Here is an 18,456-nt window from a genome sequence, read left to right as displayed (position 1 = left end):
ATGTTCACACACTCTGGTGCTACTCTGAATGACCCTGGCTATCTCTATTTCTAGCACTTCAAAACTATTCCCAAATTAAAACAAGCGGTGAAAAAGGGCCTGAAGCACCCCATGCATGTTGGTGTGTGTTGTGACCGCAGGACTCCAACCACGAGTCGTGGCCAAGGCATTACAGTTTGATTTGCGTAAAAGTCAAAGTTTGAAAGTACTCAGAGGCCACGCCCTTTTCTGTAGAATCGTGAGGAGCACAATGGTCTGGAACACAAAGACACTAAGTTACTAATGATCGCATGAACAGGGTCTCAATAAAGTATGTTCAAAGAGGAAGCCTGACAATGCAAAAATTGGTCAGTATTTATACATTCAAAAAATTAAGACTGACTTCCGGTTGCGTTTTAACTATGGGTGCCAGAGGATTTTTTGTAGGTCCTGACATGGTTTACATAGCTAAAATGATCATGCATGAAGCAAAAAAAAACTCTCTATGGGGAGGCATTTAGGAAAAGTGAAGTGAAGACATCAAAGTTTGAAGGCATGCTGTGGCCACGCTCTTACGATAACACTTTGAGTGAACTGAAGTACATGAGTATCTAAATAGTAACTTTGAGTTTAAACAACATGTTTAAACATGTGCATAAAAATTGTCATGCATGTAGGACAACAAAACATCTATGGGGAGGTCTTTTTGACATTTCAAAGGGAGCGCCACTGAGTCATTTAGCCAAGCCGACCCACTTTCCTACTGAGATCATTTGTGTGATGTTAAGTGAGTCTACAAAAATATTAAGCCCCTCAATAAACTACTTCCTGTTTGCAGTGAACGACGCGTCTGACATCGTTTGATGACGCTTTCCAACGTGATATGTCTAACATGTCGAGATAACAGTAACACAAAGTTTGCATCAAACGCATGAATGCTTACGGACACGTTTCTTCAAATAGGTACTCTGTAAACTCTTTACTTTCAAAAAATCCCAGTGGACTTCCTGTTGACATTACAGCCAAGCAATCACTGACTTTTTTTTAGGTCTTGGCATGATTAAAAAAAAATCTAAAAAAAAATGTGTGTGTCAAAAAAAACAATACAATTGTGTGTCATCAAAAGGAGTCGCCCAAGAGCCATTTCATGTACTTTTTTTTTTTTTACGAAAATGCAAAAACATTGAATTTTTCACCAGACTCGATGACCCCCTCTGGCATCCATCGTCAGAACCCAACAGGAACTCTGTCATCAATTTTTTGAGTGTATAAATAATGACCTAATTTCACATTTTCAGACTTCCCATTTGAACATACTTCCTTGAGACTCTGTTCATGCGATCATTACCAACTCGTGCCAGTGTGTTCTAGACATACGTAAAATCTCCCGTTGTGCTCCGCAAAATTCTCCACAAAAGGGCGTGGCCTTGGTGTAGTGTCAAACTTTTACTTTTACACAAAACAAACTGTAAGGCCTGCTGCTTGGCCATGTCTCGTGGTTGTACTCCTGCGGTCGCAACACACCCCTACATGCATGGGGTGCTTTGGGCCCTTCACCATTGCTTGCAGTTTTAATTTAAAACTGCTTTTACTTCCAGGCACTGTCTATCAGTCTTCCTACTGCTCAAGAAAATGCTGCTTCCCCTTATCTCATGTAACTGCAAGAGGAGGGCAAACTGTGCAGGTGCTGAGTAAATGACAGAGTGGAGGCTGCAAAGTGAAATCTGGGACACTACAAATGAGCACATTATATGAGCAATAGCAGCCTCTAGTGGATCACGAGGTGTGGATGGGTGGGTGGAAACACTGTCATGGTAAGATTATTGAAGATTCTGCGTCTGCGTGAGTGTTGGGTGAGTAAGTGAGAGAAAGACAGAGAGAGAGGCGGAGAGAGTGTATGGGGGTGTTCAGACATCATTTTTATAGTGAATAGTCAAATATTGTATATGAAGTGTGGGTGTGTGCCTGCAGACTAGTTTATAAAATTTTAAAACAAGGTAAAAAAATAGTTTGTTTGGATGTGTGTGTGTGTGTGTGTGATTGTGTGCATGGAGACGAGGTAAGGGTATTCCGCCCGCATCAGATGAATGTCTGATTTATCTGATTTCCATTTACAGTCATCAGAAAGAGGAAGCCACTGTCTGCTGGTAGGAGTGTGAACTTAGCTTCACTGTATCACAGAAATGTAGAACGGTCGACACCTTCGAACACGACTGCAGAGTTTTTACATGTGGGAGCAGGAGCAGATGCAGCGTTAACAGCTGTCCTTGGCATCTACGTTTATGTCAGAAGTTTTATGAGGAGACAACTTTCAGTTATGTGTGAATATGCTAATAGACTTTGTCATACATACGTGTGTGTGTGTGTGTGTGTGTGTGTTGGATCATTATATCTATGCAGCAGAGCATTAGATGATCTCCCCTCTAGAGGCTGCCAGCTGTCATGCACTATGATGTTTAACTGACACTGAGATTTTCCATCCATCAGATGTCTGCACTCGTTTTTTTTTTGTCTTCATCTTTTATCTTACAGACAGTTGAAGGGAAGAGTCCAACTAAAGACATAACTTAATTGTCTTACCATTCAAATTCATGGAGTAACGAAAACATGTACCCCACAAACAGACAGTGACTCATTATGAGCCTGAGCAGGAAAAATGGATTACAATCAAACGTAGACATAGTTGTCGACCCTCGGTTCACAACTACTTTTCCATACGAATGTGTTATTATTTCAGACTTAAACGTTGGTCAAATCAAGGAACTGTAATCTGGATCACCACTATAGAGCTTTATTTCAATGGGGTCAAAGTAAACCGAGACGTTCAGGTGTATGTACACTTAGCTTCAGGTGTAAATACAGAGTGGTGAATGATTTACATCATAAACCCGGTAAAACGTGCCTTGTTTGTTTAGCGTCTTTTGTCTGAATACATTTTAAAAAGGTTTCACAGCTTCAAGCTTGCTCTCATTTGGAGATACATTTACCATATCTAATTTGGAAATGAAGATGACATACTGTAATGATAGGAGACAAACAGAATGATATGAATAATTGAGTCTCTGGGGAGCAGAAGGCTCAGTTCAAACACCAAGTCAAGAGACTCTTTAATGATGCTTCCAGAGATGATCAGGAGTTAATTGTCAGAAAATGATCTTCATATCTCCTTATACCTACCTGAACGCTCTGTTTGTGCCAAATATGCAAATAGGTTTTTCAAATTGCCTTTTAACACTTCATCTTCCCAAATATCTCTGGGAATACTTTTAAAGCACTAACACAGGCCGACAGTCAGTGATCAGACTGATCAACAAGGTCAGGAGAATCACTTTGTTAAGGGAGAGTCATCATTTTGAGCAGGTTATCTATGAATATCCCTCACTGTTAACATAAAGTGAAGGACATCTCGATTGCAGGTTGTTTGTGGGAAGATAAATATGGCAAAAGAATTTACATGAATAATAAAGCAAGCATCTTCCAAATGACAGAAATATGAGGTAAGAAGAGTAAACATTCACATTAGCTTGGCAAATAAATAGACAATTCCCTGTAATCAGCGTACAGCTTTTTAAACAGAAGACACATTAACAATACTAAGGCATACTATCATGTATTACATATAAAGCTCAAACACACACACACACACACACACACACACACACACACACACACACACACACACACACACACACACACACACACTTTTAGTGATCTCACTTTGAATGTTGTGTTGAAATTGCAAAAGTTGTGAGCATTAAGGCTTGAATTGTAACTGCTGTTAGAGGACACAGCAGGAGTAGTTAGTACAGTACAGTGTTTGGCTCATTTGCATTCGATGCACAGTTGGGAATTCCTCTGGGATAGAGCAGTTTCACTATAAAGTGAAAACGATACCCAAGGAGAGACAGAAAGATAAAGTCAAGGGAGCTATGAAGTAGAAATAAAAGTATTCATAGACAGAAGCAGACAAGCAATCATCAAAGACTCAGACACTGTAAACACATTTTTACAAACATGAAAGGCTCAAAGGATTTTTATTAATTAACAAAACGTATGTGTGGCTTTACACACAGGCTCCAAGAGACCAACCCTTTCAAGCTTACACCATGAACTTCTGACATAATATTTACAGTTTCAATCTGCAAGACATAAAACAGCCTGATTTGTTATCTGTCATAGCAGCTTAGTATGAACTGAGCTCTGGTGACCTTGGTTAATTGTAATTATAAGTATTTGTATATATTATAATATAGTATACTTTCATATAGTATTATAAATATTTGAGGGATTGTTTTTCTCTCCTTTTGAGACACATGTAGGGTATACTGTAGACACATTCTCGTCTTGTTAACAGTTCTAAGATGTCAAGAGAATAAATGATTCCTCTCAATCAGTAAGCAAGCAGTAGTAGTGGCCTAATGATTTATAACTCCTTGATAATGGTTTATAGCGATAAGGTATTTGCGTGTCATTCACTGATCATGGATAAAAAAAGGATAAAAGTAATAAAAAAAAACAACCAAACAAAGTGCACTACTTCCCTCCAAGCAGGGATCTGAATAAAAATGTGATTTGTGAGAATGTGTAGCTCTTGTGGCAGAGTGGTGCTACACAGTGCTGAGAAGAGATAATACTATTCGTTCTTTCTTGATAATGAATGAATAGAACATTTGTGGGTTTTTATGCAATGAATTGCTGTTAAAATGAGGTGATCAGGCATGTATGCTTATTCATAGCATATATCTAGTAGCTGCTCTTTTTCTGTCAAAAAAGTCTGACGTAAACTCTTCCTCCAAGTACAATCAAGGTATAGTCTTTTATTGTATCGCACTGTACTGTACTAATACCATATGTTACTGTATATTATCATATTGTTCCGAAATGTACTGTTTTTTTCTTATACTGTATCTACTCTAGCTTTTCTTTGTATATGGCGTTTCACATATTGCTGCTTCAAAGGAGATTAATGTATCATTTCCACAAAGGAATGTCATCATTTTGCACGTACACATCAAATGTTTCGAATGACTTGTAGATCCGAATAATGGATAGATGAACTAGTGTCGACAGACGCATAGTAGCCTACATATTTATAACACTAACAGACTGTTCAGAGGATAAAGTGGCAGCTGGTGATGGTTTTCCCAGTAGATTCATGATTGGCAATCTGTGTTCATGTGGATTTTCTCCACTTTGTGCCCAAGGACAGTGGTATTGGTTATTCTGAACCTTCTTGTGTGGTCAACTCAAACATGAAAGTTTCTCGCTAGGTTTTCTCTAGATGAAAAGTGAAACTGTAAAACATATCCAGTGCATTTGCCAGATATTCAGAAAAGATTAGTCACTGCAGTATTTCTATCTGAGAATCCAGAGAAATGATCACTCTGACACTGGAGTCTTATGCTCTTAAGTGATGTTTCGTTCTATTTATGTCATAGCTACATTTGGTGGTTTAAAAAATCCTTTAAGTGCAGCAGCTTTTCCTAAAATAGTGAAGAAGATACATTTCTTGTTGCTGTTCTTTATAGGGGTCAAACAGCATTCCAGCTTTGTTAGCTTTGCACTTTAGCAGTCCTGCTAATCCATTAGTCTCTACCTTCTATGCAAAGCTGCTTCTGCTCCCATTTGGCTGATTTCATTCTGTTTTCCCCCATCTCTAAATGTCCATGCTAGCATTAAGGAACCATCTGTGGCTATGTTTCAGTGGCCACTGGCTCCAGACTTTGGTTTTTAAATAGAAGCAATGTAAGAGTTATCCTCAAATGGGGCATGATCAGGCTCTGGAAATATTTATATGAATGTGCTTAAGCATGAATATGTGCATGTTTTAGGATGTGATGCAAAAATAAAACAATCTTTTACTATCTTTACTGCTACTAATGAAAAACAGAAGTCTACATCATGAACAACTACACCTCAAAAATCTTGTCTGATAAAATCCTGCTTTGGACAATCAAATACATTCACTATTTATTTGTTTATGTCTGTTTGGGCATTTTATAGACAGGTCAGTAGATACACATAGTCACCGGGAGAGGGAGAGAGATTGCAGGACGGCATGTGGTAAAGGAGCCACAGATAGGATCTGAACCCAGGGTGCCAGCGTTGAGGACGATCCCCTGCATTCAGCATTAATAATTGTAATCTGACACTTTTTTCTCCTTCAATGGTTTTATTTGCTCGCTGTCATGATAACTTTCCAGACATAACAAATCTGTACATCAGAATTTTTTGGCATTGTGAAAAAGCTTTAAATGCTTGACTCCCCAGATTACATGATATTTCACCACTTTCAGCACCAGAGTCAATGCAGCCATTATAATGCAGGGATATGGGTGCATGTGTGTCCAGAGATTCTGATCGTATTTGCCTGTACAGTTATATGCTTATAGTCTACAATACTTTTGTGTCCGATGTTTATCTGCCTGGGCTAGAAAATCAGAAATAGATAAATAATGCAGTTTTGTCTGGGCACATTTTTCTGACATGTTTTCTTGTGACATTTTAAATTGGAACAAGAGAAGAAAAGAGAATACAATAACAAAACAAAGAAACCGTCTGGCTCCTCGTCTCATGGTCCACTTGGGTACTTGTTCTTATTTTGCTCTGCCTTCAAAAGGGAAATAATTGGTGTGACCTCTGGGAGTCTAGTATGGATCAATTACGAGGGTTTTGGTGTCAGAGTTGTCTTGTTACAGCCTGACTGAAACAAAGGTCAGAGAGGCAGCTGAAGGTGTAGGTGGAGCCCACTCATTGTTGCAAAGGCCCACTCCCCCTTTGCAACAAAGGGTTGGTTGGCAGTGTTATGGCAAAAGGAAAAAGACTAAACATCTTCAATAATTATTATTTAACGGTAAGATCTTCTGTAACTGAGTTAAAATATATTTGAGGGATATAATGATGTGTTCCAGAGCTTCAAATGTGTTAAGACTTTTTTTTTTTAGATAGATACATTGAGTGGGGACGCCAGTGGTGCAGTGGCACTTCGTGCGTCCCCATGCATTGAGGCTCAGTCCTCGTGTGGGCGACCCAGGTTTGCGACCAGCCTGTGGCGGTCCCTCCCGCACGTCTCCCCCCCACTCCATCCACTGTCCTCCACCATAATAAGGGCTATAAAACGCCCAAAAATACATCTTTAAAAAAAAAAAAAAAAGTATTGACATCTCAGCAAAAGTAATAATGGCTATATTCTGTGTGGAGAGGATCCTTCACTTTACATGCAGGCAAAAACAAAAAAAAGATTTAGTGTACACAACAGATGTCCACTGGCTTGAGGCGTTGGAGGAAGTTTGGGTGGTAAAATTAGTTAAAGGGGTGGGAAATAAATGACAACAACTCATATTTTCAGGCTATGTTTAAATAATTAAAACATTATTGGGCAAGAATATTCAGATTCTTGAGGAGATTTTTTAGATTCAAGACTTGAGTTAACCAGTGAGGCTGGTCATTATTCCCAGTGACACAATTCAACAGGGTATTTTCCTCTTTAAATGGTAAATGGACTTGAGCTTGTATAGCACTTTTCTAGTTTTCTGACGACTCAAAGTGTTTTTACACCACACTTACCCATTCAAACCCATTCACACTGATGGCTGGTTATATGGCCAATAAAGCAACTAATTCCATTGACGCAGCAGGGGGACCAATTCGGGGTTAAGTGTCTTGCCCAAGGACACATCGGACATGTTGCTCGCAGGAGCTGGGGGTCAAACCCTCAACCTTCCTTCGATTGAGAGATGACAACTCTACCAACTGAGCCACAGCCGCCTAAAATCCTGATTGAAATAAAACAACCTTCCAAGCCCAAGTAGTTGTAAATATTGCAGTTGAGGAAAAAGTATCCCATAAGAAGACAACAGGGGTAAAGCATGATGGAAATCGGCAAATCCTGAAAAAAGGGCAGGATGTGACCTCAGTAGGGCAGAAAGAGGTTTAGGACAAGGTTCAATGTTACATATATTTCTGAGTTTTGTATTAAAACAAGGCTTTTAGTGTATGATGTAAAGAAAAGTATTTATTCATAAACTGTTTTGAAGGACCAAAGAGGAAAACAGCTTACACTGGTTGTTCTATACAGGCAGAGAGATTAATTCATATAATGCACTCAGGGAAACTATAACAAATTGCAAACCTTTTTTTAAATGTATATATCTCATATCATATCATTATATTGAGACACAATAAATCCAGGAGCATTTAAGCATGATTGCACAATGACTGCATGAGAATGCAGTCATGATTGTTAAAAGCTGAGTGGAGGTTTTGTTAGAGACAGTAACGTCCACTGGGCATCATTAGCCATCGCCTTCTCTCACTGGCTGATAAACTCCCCTGTGTTTCTGTCCCCGGGCTTCAGCTCTCATTTGTCTGTGTTCTCTCCACGGACCACAGTCATGGAACGAAGCCTGAATAAGACCAGAAGCAAGTTTACAGAGTCCTGCTGTGACCTCCTGTCAAACCCTAAAAAGCTTAGAAATAGAATCATCTCTGTGGCCTATAACTATTGATATAATTAATGTTGAATTCATCAAATCTGTGCATTTGTTGTGTTGGTATTGCCCCACATACAACTGGCTGAATTTGAGCTGCTCTGAGTGTTTGCACAAAAGGTTAAATAGCTACAAAGACACTGTACCAGACACCTAAATGAGGGCAAAGAGATTTTTTTAAGCGCTGCTTGAGCTGGTTTCAATAAAAATAACTCAAGATACTCCAAAAACACATTTTCACAACCCTACACTTAGAATATACTTATATACAACCTATTTGAAAGTGCAGCCTCTCAGGTGATAATGAATGAAATGAGCAGAGAGATATTTTTAGATCCCATGTGTATCACGTTTTAGAGGTGTTGATAGGGCAATGGCACTGCTTTTTCCACAGTATAAAAATCCCACATACAGTAAAAGATGTGAGTCTTACCAAACACAAACACTGAACTTGTATGTGCTCATTAAAGCTGGTAAACTCCCATTATACGCATTGAGAAATACTCTTTAACATAATGGATTGACGTCTCTTGTGTGTTTTCCATTGAATGCTGCATTCCATTCAAAGTCATTGTCCAATAAAGATGGTGCAATTGATTAGCATTTCTTACAGTCGGAAAATAAAATAAACGACAGAACAGTGCAACAGAGACAAGTGGAGATGATGTGGATAATGGGCTCCGATTTAATTAATAGTTTCGTATCCATAGTTCTAAATAAATTACTATTGACATTCCAGTTACGTTGGCCTGAGTGTGTCGATCACTTGACCATGTCCTTTCTACAGTGCAGGAAGCAAATATGAAATCCAATTAGAGGATGGAGTAAAACAGCTTTGTAACAGCCTGTTCAGATGGAAACATTTAGCAGAGATGGACATCAGTGCATGTTTGTGTTTGAGTTGTAAACTGGCATCACTCTCATTCACTTGACTTTTAAATAGCATCGACTAGCATCTATGTGTGATCTGACAGCAAGGGCAGGTGTTTGGCAGGGACAGCTGCTCAACTGCGGTGTGTCATAACATAATCTGAGTGCAGGCAGGTTGGGCTAATTCAGAATTGGAGGCAATCACAATCCCATGAGCTTCTCAATAATCACACTTTTTTTAAGTCAATGCATTCCTAAGACAACAGACATCAACAGAAACAGAAACAAGTGCCATTCCAAAATCCAGACCCTGAGTACAGACTATTCACATGTCGGTTCAGTTAAGTGATGAAGACATTGTTAAGCGTAACTCGCCACCCTTCCAGTGATTCATCTTTTCTTATTGCTTCGTCTCTGTCTTCTGACAAAATATCCAAAATGGTTTAACTTTGTTTAGAAGAGGTGTGGTGTGTAAATATGGGATCCTTTTTGTTTCTCTTGTTGTGGTCAGAGCTCATTATATAGTGTCACACAGCTCTGCCCTTCAACTGTTGTTCCTACTGTTAATGAGCTGCCAGGCTCACTCTTAAACAGCATGTATTTAATCAGTGTTGTCAGGAACTGTGACAAGCAGGTGCAGACATTACACATACACAGGACTTTTTCTTTAATTAGTCTGGACTACAGTCACACTAATGTTCACGGAAGGACTGAAAGGTCCTTACTGCTCTCTGAAATGCTGCATTTTTGCATATCTGACATGCAGTCTTTCCCTCCTGATATGTTTTTCTTTCTTTTTTATTTGATCTTCTCTCACTAAGAGGAGGATGAGGAGCAAGGGCGATACACATCTATGATTGTGTGTGTTTGTGTGTATTTCAGAGAACCAGAGAGGGACCATTTGTTTGTCATCTACACCATCACATGACTTACTGCTCTGTTATAATCTTTATCCATCTTTAATGTAAATCAAACATATTTAGCTCTCGCACTGATTTGGAATATAAACACATCTAGTTTTTAATGTTTTAAGATATCTGGTTATATGGTGTAATTAATGCAACAATTCAAAATCAAATATAGGTCTATTAAGGTGTTTGATTACTTGTGATTATACTCAATGTCCCATGTGTTTGCTGTTCACATAAACCCACACACACACACCTCACACAATAACTTCACCTCCCCTTCTAATTAAGCAGGTAATCCTCAGTCATATTCCTCTCTCACACTGTGCAGATGCTGCTGAAAGACACGCTTAGAGAGGGAGAGAGCAGCAGGGAGCCGCTTTGATTCAAGCACACGTGCCGAGCTTATCTGCAAGGTTCATGTAGCAAACATGATCAGAATACATGTCGAAGTGGTCTGCAATTCAAGATTTGATACTGTGATGATACTTTAACTACCTGAGCAGTCTCCTGCGGTGCCTATTAGTTACTTAGGGTGTATTCACACCTAACTTGTTTGGTTCGCTTTAAAACTAAGACCCTGGTGCGGACCTTTTGGGTAGGTGTGAATACAAACCATCGAACTCAGGTGCGCACCAAACAGCTGGACCGGGACCCATCTGAAGAGGTGGTCTCGGTTCGCTTCCAAACGGACCCCGGTACGGTTTGCTAGAGGTGTGAAAGCAACCAGACCTCAGTCCAACCCAGTTCTAAAAATCATACAGTTTTTGGAAATAACAGGCTCCCGTTGCCTCACGCATTAAGGGAAATAAATGTTTAGTTAGTAGCACAGTGATCTTGTTTGTTTCTATTGCCTACTTTGATATAAGGCGCAATCTTCAGTCTATCTTTCAGACATTTTCACTGGTGTTTCATTGCTCTGTTCTTTTATTATCCAATACTTTTCAATCACACAGACTATGAACAGAACTGAAGCTGCAGCAGAGTTTTCCTGGTGCTTTTCCCCAGCGGCAGTCTGATCCTCCTCCTTTCCCCTTTGCCACATACTTCATTGATAATCCCAGCCACATTCATCATAACACCGGTTGATTGCTCACACATAGATCTACATTTTTTACAAAATTACATATTTCCGTACCTGTACTAAATGGATGAAATTGTTGCTAAAATGTTAAATACCAGGACAGCGAGTGCAGCACGCAAGTGCTCCATGATCGTTTGCTTTCATCTTGCGACCCGCCCTAAACCTTTTTATCCAATGGTTGAACAATCTTTGCACACATGTGGTTTTGTTTATGAATTCTGAGCCTCTTGCCAAAAGTGCAATGTGAAAACAAACCACACCAAACCAAAAAAGAAACATTGTATATTTGGTCCAAACCAAAGAAACCGGACTAAAGGACTTTCCTGGTGTGAATACACCCTTAGTTAATTAGTATGACCAGAGACTAGACATTTTTCAAGGATCGTATCAGTACTGAGTACCGTTACACTAAATTTGGTATGGTTCTGTTGGCATTGGGACAACACTATTGTGAATGACTTTAAAATTCTCATTGTGACATTGGGATGACCTTGCTTGTTGCTTGTTTTTCTGCTTAAGTGTTTCAGGGTCCAGTAGGTGTGGCATGGTCATGGTGGATTGGGAGCACCTATACCCAGTGTTCTCCGAAGCCATGAGAGAAGACCCTATTTCACCATTATGGCAGACATGGAGAGAGAAACAGAGAGAGGCTGCTCCTCACAGCTTTTGTTAATTTGCTCAATTAAGGTGATGTGAATTAATGTGAACATGCATGCATCACTGCTGTGGGTGGAGCTAGTGAATTCTCAATCAAACTGTGATTACCTTTACCAACATGTAACAGAAAAGTGTGTTTCCCCCCCAAATGTATTACAACATGCTCCTTAACATGGAGTCTCACACAGCATGGGATTGACAGATATTGTACAGGCAAGTTAAAAAAAAAGAAGAAAAATACAGTAAACCAATTAGAAGTACAGAAAAATAAAGGAGGGAGAAGAGAAGATCTCTCATTGTGTAACCCACCTTATCAAACTAAATGTGTACAGACTTACTGTGCTGGATATATTATGATGAGTCCCATTTTTCCAAGTGTCTGTCTGAAGTTTCACTGTTAGATTTTTTCATACAGTAAACATCTCAGAGTTTTTGTTTCCGTGAAGGTTTATTTCAAATCAGATTTACTATGTCAAATGTGGGTTGCTTAGTCACAAAGCCTTAGATTGTGTGTAGTTCTTCTTCTCTCACTTGGAGAGAGTACAAGTGGACAGCATCTGAGAAGCCACTTCATTACCAGTGAAGTTTCACAGATATTGCCTCAATGTACCTGGAGAGAGATCTGATGGAGAGTGATCAATGAGCAGCAACTTGCTCTGCTCTGGAGAAAAGTGGATACTGTAGATAGCAGACATTTATTGATAGAGAGAGAGAGAGAGAGAGAGAGAGAGAGAGAGAGAGAGAGAGAGAGAGAGAGAGAGAGAGAGAGAGAGACTTTGCAACAGTTCCACATAATTCAATTGCACACCAAGCCTTGAAACCACCTGGGGATTATTTTACTGCAGACTTTGAGTTATACAGTCTGACATATTTAAAAACTGCTCAGTATGAACTTCTTCTTTTTTTTACTCAAACTTCAGGGTAACTGCAAATCGCCATCTTTGCCTCATCACAAAGTATTTTGCTCCAGTATTATGAATGGGATCTTCTCACTTGTGGCATGTGAGACAAAGAGTGTAATCCCCGCTTCAAAGTACATGAAGTTAAATGTCGATCTTAGTCGAAATACTTGCACATCCTCCTGCAGCATTCAACTCCCGGGGATGAGAGCGATCAAATGTGACAGGTGGAGGCCGCCCCTATGATAAAGCAATAACCCTGTGGTCCTCCTGGGGCTGCTTTAGCTTGACTAAACTGTGTTTGATGTCTCACCACACATCGTACACGTTCTTGTCTTTTTCTGTCAATAGACAATGCTGCATGTTCCCTGAGTGTTCTTTAATGGTTATAATCAATTAGTAACAGTACAAGGACATGAACCTCAGCATATCTTAAGTCTGTTCTATGCTGAATTTAGAATGACTGACATGGTGAAAAGAAGTGGCAGCGAGAACAAGAGCAGAGTGTTTGGCCTAGTTAGGCATCACGGTGAGCTGTCCATGGTCCTGAATCCATTTCATATCTCTCTTTCCTTTACTCTCTTTCAGTGCAGCCTGGTCTCTGCTTCGCAGGCATGACATACAGACTGCATACAGAGCTAAAGCAGAGGGGGACAAAGTGAATTACATTCCATGCACAGAAACAGCAGTCTGATAAGAACCGATGGGCAGATCCACCATGTTGATTTGTATGCAGCATGGTTGCCTGTTAACCTTAATATAAGACAACAATCAACACATCTTGCAGAAATAAAATTGGACTGAACATACTTTCGATTTGTCCGTCTCTCGCTTGGCTGACCTTGCTTCATATAGGTCTTGTTTTACAGGAAATAAGCTTTAGGATGGCGAGTAAAATGAATGCAAGCTGAAATTTTAAAAATAATATTTACAGATTAATTAACTCTGGTTAATTAAAGAAAATCCAGGTCAATACCCTTGGTTAATTTACATCCCTGACAATAAATGAAATGTGCTTTTTCGATTACATTTTTTGGAATGGATGTTGTACAGTGTAAAGTATTTTCATGTCCTTTAGCTTCACTTCCAGGCAGCCAATGGATCTGTTTATCTCTGGAAAGTACATTATTAAGAGCAGCTTGAAACTACGACTCACACTACACTAGATTTACACTTAAGACTCAGTGTCTATATCATCATGAGGAGAGATTTCTGTGAAAAGGCTGTTTCCTATACTGTCCCCCAAATTTGGTATACCCTACAGACGGAGCTGCAGCTGTCATGCTTGATTCCCCTCAGGGATTGTATGCACTTTTACAAAAGCTGGAGGGAGAATCTTCTCAGGGTTTGTTCTTGTACGTGGTATTTAATAAATCTGAGTACTACTACTCACTTTTGGACACCTAATTTTTAAGATTAATGCTGTCCTATTTTGTATTTATTAAACAGCTGTAATAACTATTTGATTGTTATTGGCCAATCCGGTTCATCAGCCTGCTATCTCTAAATCACCAATGTTAAGAAGAATGAACTAAGCACTTGGCTCCCATAGGGACAGGGCTCTACAACACTGAACATGTCTCATGAAGTAAACACATGGAACATGCCATGGAAATGAGGATGTTTAAAGTCTGTTGGATGGCAAAGAAAATATCAACAGACTCTGACAATAACGAGGCAGAAAAACTCAATCAAGTGCTGCCCTGATTCATAGGGATCTGTTCGCATTGTCTCACTTCACCGTTCGTGAAAATGTTCACTTTAGTATGAGTAAGGAAAGCTAGTTTTGCTCATTTATGAGAGTTAACAGTTGCTATGGCCACAGCTCTAATCATGGATTCCAACAGACTATTTTGTTTAGCAGATGTCACTTTTCAATCATTAAATCAATATTGAAATAAACATTTTGTTTCAAATGATTGATTTCCAAAGTAGTGGCCGTGTAATAAGTGGCACAACACATAGGCAAGTTATTACCGCAAAATATCCGCAAATCATGTGTTCATTTCCAAATGTTCTTTTCCATAGGAAAATTAATAAATCCCAGCGGCAGCCTGAAACATTAGACTTAAGAAATCAGGTAGTATATTGGTGTTAGAAGCAAGAAAGAAAAGAAACCAGAACTATACATAAAAAAACAGGTACAATAGCTAAAATACAAGCTTTTCACTTGATGTGCCAACTCTCCTCTCTCTCTCTCTCTCTCTCTTTCTCTCTCTCTCTCTCTCTCTCCCCTCTCCCTCCCTCTATCTCTCTCTGGAGTTTGTTGGTTGGTTTCAGCAGGATCTCAGCATCTAGCCGGCTCGCCTGACAGAGGACAGAGGCAGTCCTCTTCTCAATTTCTCCCTCTTATGTGTCTTTGTGTATCTGTCTGTAGTCTCCGCATGTATATGTGAATACAAATGTCTGTTATGGAGACCGCTGAGGACCGGAGCTCGTGTTGTGTTTCCCGCCGGAGACACACAAACTCCCCGGACAAACAAGCCGACAGATAAGCAGTCTTCAAAGGGAAACGCCGCCACCGCCGCTGTTTGCCACAGAGACGCTTGTCGGTGTTTTCTTCCTCTTTTACGTCTCCTGTTTTTTTTTTAACGGCTCGTCTTCGAAATCAGAGAAGTTACGGACAAAACACGGATAAAACCTCCAAGTCATCTTTCACTAAAAGGTAAAACGACTCCATAGTGACTAAAACTGTTGAATTCCTGCTTCGTGTTAGTGTCTAACAGCCTACATATCGCCCACTGAGTGTGTGTGTGTTTTAGATATTAAGTCAAATATGTCAGACAGGAGTGAACATTTCGTGCAAAGTGGGTGGGATGGTGACTCATGCTGATTCAAACGCTGTTTTTGGACTCAGTATTTACACTGCGTCTATGCGGTGTTTAAATACACACACACACACACACACACACACACACACACAATCATACTATAGGTTGTTTCTTGAACATTTCTCTGGAGCTCTCAAAGGACAAGGGGCTCTCTGCTGTCTGTGTGGGTATTAAAACAAAACAACAGTGGGCGATGTGTCCCTGTGATGTTGTGATGCAGCTCCTCCTCCACAGTTTCATCAACAACATCATTTTTTGACAGGTAAAGACATGCGTGATAGAGGTTTAGGTGGATTGGTTGGTGTTGTGCCAGGCGCAGTGGCTTGTCAGGTAAGGTTTAGAACATGTTAGTCACAGACTACAGGGATAGTTTGTTGTTAATGGAAGGAAGAAAGTACAATAGAGACTGAGGACATTCTGAGGTTGGTCTTGAGATAAGAAAGCATTCTTTATATCGCTCTGTGGTCTGCCAAGACTTCTTTTATTCGATGACTTTTCTAACAGAGGTGTTCTTTAATATTACTGTTTGCTAATTCTCTCAGCAAAGAAATAATGTGCGCAAGGTTTTACAAATTTGAAGCTATAGCTCTGAACTGAAATGTCACAAAATCCGTGGGGAACTTAATATGTCATTCTCTCTTCCATATTGAACACCAAGAAGCACTCCTGTGCGAACACTCTTAAGGGAGATAAAGCTTTAGGGATTGATTTTGTTGCACTGTTTTAAGGAGGTTTTTCTTATAGGATGGAAGACGATAAGATAAGTGTGTGAGGTTTTTTTTGTGTGAATAATCTTAAATTGCAGGATTGATTGACTGATATAAATGACTTAAATGAGCTGTCGTGTGAACTCATCAGGCGCATCATTCCATTCAGCGTGCTTCCTTCCAGACATGATGATTTAGCCCAGACTCCCAATCCCATATGAACAAGGTCAGATACACTCCAAGTGCACACATGAATCACACATGCTGCTCTGTCCACTCAGCAGTCACTTTCCCACAGCACAGCTCTGCACTTTTATGAATTGACAGGATCTTGCTGGAAAAAATAGAATCCGAAATGTTGCTAAATAAAACAAATGAATAAATAACAAAAAAAAATAAAGGAAACAGCTGGTGCAGATCCAGCTGTGCTCAGCCTGGGATATAATCAACAGAAATCAATAGTATTTTTCCAAACAGTTTAATCGCATTTGCTCCCATGGGTCCCTCCCGTATGGACAACATGCTCATGGACCCTTTAGTGGGACGCAGTTTCTTTCATACCATTAAATTAACAATGGATTTAGGTCTGGCGACTCTTTTAGTAAAGCATTTTCCCTGACCTGAAAAGCAGCCTAACTGCTGCGTTAGTGGCCTCAATTTGCTTCTCTTGCAAAAAAAAAAATAAAAAATGGAAGGGTATGCTAACTCATAGCCATTTACGTCCATCTTCCTTCTCTTGTTCTCTCGCTCCCTCATCCACTTTCACACACTCTGCCTCTCTCTCTCCCTCTCCCTCCTGCTAGTGTGCACTCACTCAAACTGTGTCTCATCGCATCTCGTCACTCTCAGCGGCACTCTGCCCTCTCTGCTAGTCTCCGTCACACACGCGCACACATACAAAAAGAAGCAAAACAGCCCACGGCCATGTTGGTAAAATCTGGGATTTTGGCACGTACCACTCATGCATTAGCTTGTGTCACAATTTGATTGTTTACTCCCCCCCCCCGTCCCCCTTCTCCTTTTTTTTCTATCCTTCTCATGTGGGTGACGCTGTACGTCGTGATCTCTTTGACCTTATGACAGGGCTGTCTGTTCATTTAAGTCAATGATGAATGCAATTTTACGTGAAAGAAAGAAGAGGCACTGGAATAAAACTTCCAAATCCCTGGAGGTACTCCAAGGGCAGGTCATTTCTATTTCCTCTACTTGCGCAGTGGCTTCATTTCAGGGGAATGGTATATTGCAGAGGGCCATTTATAATGTATAGCGTTGCCCTGTATTAAATATCTGCAGAGTCGGAGGTGTGTATTGCACTGATCAGTCAAGGGGGCACATTACACCATATTGCATCAATAAAGGGATGAAAGCAATGCAGAGGGAATGGGAAATAATATGTGTGCATATGGAATGGGTTTTGCCGAGTTATTGTACCCCTTTTGGTTTATCGGTAAAATGTAGTTAGATACTTTCACTTTACTTCAGTGAAGTGGAGTTATAACATTGGCAGATTATAGAAAAAATGTTTTATGACACGATGTTGATTTCACTGATGCTGAATTTCTGGGATGAAACATAACAGGAAGTCTACGATCAAGTATAACAGACTGTGAAGCGGCAGGAACAGATAAAGTAGCAGAAGTCTATATTTAAACTGCCTCACACCGGAGAGACAAGGTGTCGTCATTCTCCCAAAAAGGAAGAAACCAAATCTTTCATATGTCAGTGTCCTTTTCAACTCGCTCTCGATAAAGCTGTACAGAACTACATCACAGCTTTGCGTCTCGTTACAACACTGTTACAGGTTGTTTTGGAAGAGAGACGGAGCGACGGATACGAGAACAAAAAAAAAAAAACAGACACAATTCTTGTTCCCTCTGTTGAAGTCTTCAGATACAAGCCTCAATGTGAAAACGGAATAATTAACTCAGTGAAATGTCACTGAAACCTTTCATGTTTGCCCTTTAGTAACCAACATTGCATGGAGCTTTGGAGAGAAAAGCAGTCCTTTTTTAGTTGTCCGAATCGTGTTGAG

General features: G+C 39.9%; 1 protein-coding gene across 3 annotated transcripts in view; it reads left to right on the top strand.

Moving 5' to 3' along the window:
- Positions 1-15,153: 15,153 nt before the first annotated feature.
- Positions 15,154-18,456, top strand: part of dlgap4b (discs, large homolog-associated protein 4b) — a 108,473-nt gene continuing 105,170 nt past the window's right edge. For all 3 annotated transcript variants that reach the window (XM_079342279.1, XM_079342278.1, XM_079342277.1), the window contains exon 1: positions 15,154-15,551. The gene's annotated coding sequence lies outside the window, so the exon portion shown is untranslated. The remainder of the gene's footprint in view (positions 15,552-18,456) is intronic.

The sequence above is a fragment of the Symphodus melops genome (assembly GCF_947650265.1).
Source record: "Symphodus melops genome assembly, chromosome: 4".
NCBI classification, from domain to species: Eukaryota; Metazoa; Chordata; class Actinopteri; order Labriformes; family Labridae; genus Symphodus; species Symphodus melops.
This window is presented reverse-complemented; position numbering and strand designations above follow the sequence as displayed.